Source organism: Procambarus clarkii, chromosome 31 (assembly GCF_040958095.1).
Source record: "Procambarus clarkii isolate CNS0578487 chromosome 31, FALCON_Pclarkii_2.0, whole genome shotgun sequence".
Classification (NCBI taxonomy): Eukaryota; Metazoa; Arthropoda; class Malacostraca; order Decapoda; family Cambaridae; genus Procambarus; species Procambarus clarkii.
The window spans coordinates 19,188,991-19,197,220 of record NC_091180.1 but is presented as its reverse complement, the minus strand read 5'-3'; the positions used below and the strand labels follow the sequence as shown (position 1 = coordinate 19,197,220).

At 41.7% G+C, this 8,230-nt stretch overlaps 1 long non-coding RNA gene across 1 annotated transcript in view; it reads right to left on the bottom strand.

The window, feature by feature from the left end:
- Nucleotides 1–1,822: 1,822 nt before the first annotated feature.
- The window catches only part of LOC138370155 (uncharacterized), a 68,494-nt gene continuing 62,086 nt past the window's right edge, over nt 1,823–8,230 (bottom strand). The window contains exon 3 of the long non-coding RNA XR_011230056.1: nt 1,823–2,083. This is a non-coding gene — a long non-coding RNA (uncharacterized lncRNA). The remainder of the gene's footprint in view (nt 2,084–8,230) is intronic.

Here is an 8,230-nt window from a genome sequence, read left to right as displayed (position 1 = left end):
GATGATTCGGTTGGTTTATTGGGAAACTATATTAATTTTGTGATACATTTTTAATGATGCTTTAAAACTACTTTGTTCTTTAGTTATCCCTGAAATGTGTCTGTTTAACGTTTGTCTGTGTTTGATATATTCGGTGATATGCGCTCGCTGGGCGAGGTGTAGTTCCTGGGCCCCGATTTTGTGTTTCTGATGCTCTGTTGCTTTGTTGTGCTCTAAGTCTGAAGGACACACACACACACACACACACACACACACACACACACACACACACACACACACACACACACACACACACACACACACACACATACAGTAACAAGTGGAGTACCACAAGGATCGGTGCTGGGACCAATTCTATTTCTAGTATATGTTAACGACATGTTTAAAGGAGTAGAGTCCTACATGTCGATGTTTGCGGATGACGCAAAGTTGATGAGAAGAGTTGTGACAGATGAGGATTGCAGGATCCTCCAAGAGGACCTGAACAGGTTGCAGAGATGATCAGAGAAATGGCTACTGGAGTTCAACACGAGCATATGTAAAGTTATGGAAATGGGATTAGGTGACAGGAGACCAAAGGGACAGTACACAATGAAGGGGAACAGCCTACCTGTGATGAAGCAAGAAAGAGACCTGGGTGTGGACGTAACACCTAATCTATCTTCTGAGGCCCATATAAATAGGATAACGACAGCAGCGTACTCTACACTGGCAAAAGTTACAACTTCATTCAGAAACCTAAGTGAGGAGGCTTTTAGGGCGCTTTACACTGCCTACGTGAGACCAGTCTTAGAGTATGCCGCGCCATCATGGAGCCCCCACCTGAAGAAACACATAAAGAAACTGGAGAAGGTTCAGAGGTTTGCGACGAGGCTTGTCCCAGAGTTACGAGGGATGGGATATGAAGAATGTCTGAGGGAACTGAACCTTACGACACTAGAGAAAAGAAGGGAGAGAGGAGATATGATAGGAACATATAAAATACTCAGGGGAATTGACAAAGTGGAAATAGAAGAAATGTTCACACATAATAATAACAGAACGAGGGGACATGGGTGGAAGCTTGAAACTCAGATGAGTCACAGAAATGTTAGGAAGTTTTCTTTTAGCGTGAGAGTAGTGGAAAAATGGAATGCACTTGGGGAACAGGTTGTGGAAGCAAACTCTATTCATACTTTTAAAATTAGGTATGATAGGGAAATGTGACAGGAGTCATTGCTGTAAACAACCGATGGCTGGAAAGGCGGGATCCAAGAGCCAATGCTCGATCCTGCAAGCACAAATAGGTGAGTACAAACAGGTGAGTACACATACACACACACACACACACACACACACACCACGCTGACACTAAAAAAGTTCTTTCTAATAGCCACAGAGATATTAGAAAGAACTTTTTTAGTGTCAGAGTGGTTGACAAATGGAATGCATTAGGCAGTGATGTGGTGGAGGCTGACTCCATACACAGTTTTTAAGTGTAGATATGATAGAGCCCAGTAGGCTCAGGAACCTGTACACCTGTTGATTGACAGTTGAGAGGCGGGACCAAAGAGCCAGAGCTCAACCCCCGCAAGCACAACTAGATGATTAGGTGAGTACACACACACACACACACACACACACACACATACACCCCCCCCCACACACACACCCACACCACACCCACACACCCCCCACACACACCCCCCCCACACCCCCCCCCACACACACACACACCCCACACCCCCCCCCCGACACACACACACACACACCCGACACACACCCCCACACCCCCCCACACACACCCCCCACACACAAACAAACAAACAACTCACCGTCTTAGTGCCGAGGTTATTGACCCTACACACCAGGTGGGCGGTCTGGCCCTCCACGGCTGACACATTAGAGGTCACGCCGGGGTCAAACACGGGGTCAAACAGGGTGTTAAGGTAGTCGCTCCAAGACGCGGGGTCAAGATCCATACCATCACCTTCTTCAGGGCCGCCCGCGCCCTCATCTTCACCGTGGGCGTGTGTGGGCGTTGATGCGGACGCGATGGTAGCACCGGCCTCTTTGTTGGCTCCCGTAGCATCAATGTCTGCCACTGGAAGGAGAGAGAGGAACTGTCATTTCCCCTGATACCTGTCTGTTTACTGTCTATTGTTTGATTGTCTCTGTTGTTTGACTGTCACGCTATTGTTTGATTGTCTCTGTTGTTTGACTGTCACGCTATTGTTTGATTGTCTCTGTTGTTTGACTGTCACTCTATTGTTTGATTGTCTCTGTTGTTTGACTGCCTCTCTATTGTTTGATTGTCTCTGTTGTTTGACTGTCACTCTATTGTTTGATTGTCTCTGTTGTTTGACTGTCACTCTATTGTTTGATTGTCTCTGTTGTTTGACTGTCTCTCTATTGTTTGATTGTCTCTGTTGTTTGACTGTCACTCTATTGTTTGATTGTCTCTGTTGTTTGACTGTCTCTCTATTGTTTGATTGTCTCTGTTGTTTGACTGTCACTCTATTGTTTGATTGTCTCTATTTGTCTGTCTATTGTTTGAATGTCTGTTTTTCTATTGTTTGATTGTTTTGTTTGTTAATTATTTGATTATGTTTCTGTCATTTTTGACTAATTTTCTGTCTACAGTTCGGTGGATTCATTGTACGTAATTTGAGTGTCAGTCTATTGATTTGTTGCTTGTATATTGTTTATCTGTATATTATTTGTTTATATATCTATATCTATTGTTTGATTGTCTGCGTTGTTTGAGTTGCCTATTATTTAATTGTTTGCCTGAGTATTGTTTGTTTGTCTGTCTATTGATTGTTTGTCTAAAGTTGTCTGCCTATCTATTTATTGTTTGATTGTCTGTATGTCTATTGTTTACGTGTCTGTGCTCTCTCAGTTTTATTATCTATCGCGCCATGCTGATATATACATCTTGATTTAGATATAGATCAAAATAACTAATCTACCTTTCCCCCCCCCCTTTCTAATCTATCTGAACGAGGGGGGGGGGGAATAGGGGATCAACCCCCACCCCCAGCCCGAGATACTCTCCATACAGACATAAAGTGTATGTGTATGTGTGTATGTATGTATGTATGTATGTATGTATGTATGTATGTATGTATGTATGTATGTATGTATGTATGTATGTATGTATGTATGTATGTATGTACTCACCTATTTGTATCTGCAGGATCGAGCATTGACTCTTGGATCTCGCATTATGTGTGTATGCTTTTGAGTCTCCACAGTAAGTATGTGTCTGAGTATGTTGATATACAATATATTTCAAAGCGAGATATCGCTTGAAATTCGTCTTGAGATATCGGTCAGATATATCGAGGAGATATTCCAAGACATTTAAATATCGAAAAATTCCTTAAATCTCTCAAAATATCTTTCATTTGGTTTTGCTCTGAAATCGAAATATATTTTCTCTTATGAAATGTTCAGACTGGGGGTAGTGACCTTCCATATATATATATATATATATATATATATATATATATATATATATATATATATATATATATATATATATATATGTCGTACCTAGTAGCCAGAACGCACTTCTCAGCCTACTATGCAAGGCCCAATTTGCCTAATAAGCCAAGTTTTCATGAAGTAATTGTTTTTCGACTACCTAACCTACCTAACCTAACCTAACCTAACTTTTTCGGCTACCTAACCTAACCTAACCTATAAAGATAGGTTAGGTTAGGTTAGGTAGGGTTGGTTAGGTTCGGTCATATATCTACGTTAATTTTAACTCCAATAAAAAAAAATTGACCTCATACATTATGAAATGGGTAACTTTATCATTTCATAAGAAAACAATTAGAGAAAATATATTAATTCAGGAAAACTTGGCTTATTAGGCAAATCGGGCCTTGCATAGTAGGCCGAGAAGTGCGTTCTGGCTACTAGGTACGACATATATATATATATATATATATATATATATATATATATATATATATATATATACCTTCGCATATTAAGCAATAAACAATTAATATAATTTCCAAAAAACAACCAATATTCGTCTTTTTATATAAGACCAAAAAAGCCATGAATAAAAGTCACACAACACAAATTAGACAGAAAAACAAGAGCGAGAGAGATTAATACCACTCGAAAAAAGAACTAAAAAAGCGTACAAAATATATGGCATAAAAATAACTGTAAATTCACAATATAGAGTGACAAAAATTCTTTGCAATATTGTTGAAAACATTCAGTTTAATTCATCCAAAATTCGCATGAGATGAATCCGGATTCCAGAACTGTGACGGAACGTGCAAATGGATCCACGCTCACGAACGCTGGATAACAATACTGGAAACGCCAATTGATCTATAGAAATCGATCTACAAATACGGGAAATTGATCCGATTGATCTTGGCCCGCCAAAGAAGCTAGAATCCAGCTCATATAATCAACTCTCATGAACGAGCCTGGAAGTTGAACACGGGCTCCACACTCATGTGAAAACGCACCTGAGTCTCGCTAGTGAGTTATGCTGGAAAATTCACCTGGATCGAGCTTCCCTAATTGTTCTGGAAACCTCATTTGTATCGAGCTGGAACATGCAGATGGATAATGCTGCTCCACAAGATGGCTCCAGAATCATCAAGAGTGCTGGAACGCAAGTAAATAAATAGTTCCAGGGTTACAAAGGGCTCTGGAACACGCATATACTTTCTGCTTGACGAAGGCTGCTGGTGCACGCAAGTGGTTCCAGGCTCGTGAACAATTCTGGAACATGCAGATGAACCTAAGTACACGAATGATGCTGGAAGACATAAGATGAACCCAGATTCGCGAAAGATGCAGGAACGCGACAAATGGATTCAAATTCAAGAACGATAATTGAATACGAAAATATAGATTACAATTCCTGAAAGATGCCGGAGACATCCGCAGCATCCAGTCTCACGAAAGATGCCGGAGACATCCGCAGCATCCAGTCTCACGAAAGATGCTGGGGACATCCGCAGCATCCAGTCTCACGAAAGATGCCGGAGACATCAGCAGCATCCAGTCTCACGAAAGATGCCGGAGACATCAGCAGCATCCAGTCTCACGAAAGATGCCGGAGACATCAGCAGCATCCAGACTCACGAAAGATGCTGGAGACAGGAGAAGAGAACACGCAACAATATCTCCTGACATATAATATCCATAAGAAGTGTCCAAAAAGCTCTTGCGTCTTCAGGTAGAAGAAAATCCTTAAAAATTTATTTTCTTAACAGCCAACTTGTCTTGGCTTTAAACAATAGTCAAAATGACAAATTTTGACTTTTGTTCATTTTCTTCCGGATATTTTCCCATTCTCTACGTAAATACTTTCTACCATCTAGATATCTACCATTTATGGTACGTTCTACCATCTGCATATCTACCATCTGGATATCTACAATTTATGGTACTTTCTACCATCTAGATATCTACCATTTTTGGTACTTTCTACCATCTAGATATCTACCATTAATGGTACTTTCTACCATCTAGATATCTACCATTAATGGTACTTTCTACCATCTAGATATCTACCACTTATGATACTTTCTACCATCTACCATCTCAAGATAACCATGTAGAGATGAGAAACGCTAAATCCCTTAGTCTTTCCATTCGGTGTTTCGACGTTTCTTCAGTAATTCAGCATTGTGAAATGCTGAGGAATCTTCAGGCATACTATACTAAGTAGAGTATACTAGGTATATACGAAATATACTAAGTATATTTCAGACACAGATATACTAAGTTTACTTAACGTAGAAATTGATAAGTTAGGGTTTACCTCACCCTATGATTCGACGACCATTCGTGGTGGTCGTAGAGTGTACCGCAGAATGAAGGGTGAGGTTCACCTGTTGACCAGACCACACACTAGAAATTGAAGGGGCGACGACGTTTCGGTCCGTCCTGGACCATTCTCAAGTCGATTGTGATGAGGAGGTAGGGACAGGCAATAAATAGGCAAGAGAGAGCTGAGGAGGAAAGTCAGGTGTAGGGATAGTAGTAATGGAAACTGCAGCAGGCCTATTGGCCCATACGAGGCAGCTCCTATTATAACCACCGAAGGAGCACAGGAGCCAGGAGAACAGGTGAAGGTTCACCTGTTCACCTGGGCTCTAGCAGGCTCGAACCGCGGACCCACATGGTTAGAGTCTCTTGGTTCCCCAGGGGAATGGCATGTTATTTCCAGGGAAGTGTGAGGGGGGGGGGTGAGGTGATTGCTGCCTAACTATATCAACTTATCCCTCCTTGATCAGCCTCTGGAGCATTGGAGGGCCATCAAACAACTGTATGCTGGCGATGAGCCACAATAACGTGGCTAAAGTAATCGACTTGAGAATGGTTCAGGACGGACCGAAACGTCGTCGTCCCTTCACCTTCTAGTGTGTGGTCTGGTCAAACAACTGCATCCTTAAAGTCGAATTCACCTGAATATTAGTTACTCGTGTCAACTCCGGAATGAACACAGACGTATGTATGTGTCATGCGGGGAAAAAACATATTAAAAATGAATGGAAACTTCACGGGTTATTCATGCCCGTGCCACCTCTTGGGTGGCTTAATCTTCATCAAACAATCCATCATTAAAATCGAATAGAACTTGTAACGTGTTCAAGACGATATATCGGCCTTCTTCAGCAAAAATTACTAAGCAAATCAACAAGAAAGATTAACAATTGAATCCCAAGACAAACAGAATAAGTTCAGCCGTCCATAGAAAACGGGATATAACCAGACCAATGGTATACTAAGGAAAAATCAGCGGCAGGTAGAAAAAATATAATTGCTATTAACATCCCGCCATCATAAACCCACCAATATTCAGGGCTGCCGGATTACATAATCTCAATAACCCTCGACCTAATCCTATGATGCACAAAGGACAACTTTTAATTCGCGAAAAGTGACGAAATAAGGTCACAAAGTCACAAATTTATGACCAATGTCGAGAGCTGCGAAATGTAGGTAATCCAAGTGACACGAGTGGGACTTTTCGTCGTAGCTGGCTAGCATCATGGGGTCGAATCGGTGTTGTCATAAATGAAGCGATTGTCACGGGACATAGTACCAATAGGCACCCCATAAGGAATTTAATATTAAGTGAACGCGGGATCAATTTTTTTCCATTTGTTCTATTTCTTAATATAAAACATTATGCACTGATGGTCGTAAATTGAACACAAAAGTCTACCGATCATACTTTGCATGTAATTGTGTATAATAAGTATTCATTATGGCTGTACTCTATTTCTATATCCATCCCATCCTTCCGTACCCACTGGCTTGCAACCCACGACCACCTAATCCTTCCCACCAATCCCTGCCGATCGACCAGCTGCCTCACAGGGTCGACTGGTCACTGCAGACCTGATGGTTCAGAATGACAGTTTCGCTTCCTGCATGGTTGACTCGTCAGTATGGAAACACATAGACACACATACAGAGAGAGAGAAAAAGAGAGATAAAGAGAGAGAGAGAGAGAGAGAGAGAGAGAGAGAGAGAGAGAGAGAGAGAGAGAGAGAGAGAGAGAGAGAGAGAGAGAGAGAGAGAGAGAGAGAGAGAGAGAGAGAGAGAGAGAGAGAGAGAGACAGAGAGACAGACAGATACAGAGAAAGACCGGGTTAACCCAGGCACTGCCTGGTATTCCACGTATCTGTTTGAGGTTAGAGGCCAGATGCTTGGGGCTAGCCTCAGCCAAATTTTAACAACATTTGCTGGTGAGTACGTGCCAGACATGGGTGGGGGTCATTGTTGACATCAATGAAACAAGTGCCTCTTGACATCATGTCAAAGCGACCCCCATCCCCACGATAAAACTTACATATATCATACTAACTCGACTCCAATCATTATTTGCTTTTCTCTTGCTATATAATAAAAAAATTATGCACTGATGTTTGTAAAATTGTCCAAGTAATACTATCATACTTTGACCATAAAGATATCTCACGTTTGTTCATGATATACTCAACACTGGGGGTCCCTTACCATCATACTATCTACCTATCCTTCAATACAGAACTATCCTCCCGTACACAACTATCCTCCCGTATCCGCTGCCATCAGAGTTGCAATCATGTGTTTCGTAATCTTGATATCGATGCACACTGACACCGGCTACATAGGGACACATGATACATTCAGGTGAAAGAGAGAGACTTGGAGACAGGAAGAGAAGAGAGCTTGAGGGTGAGAGACACAGACAAAGAGACATAGACAG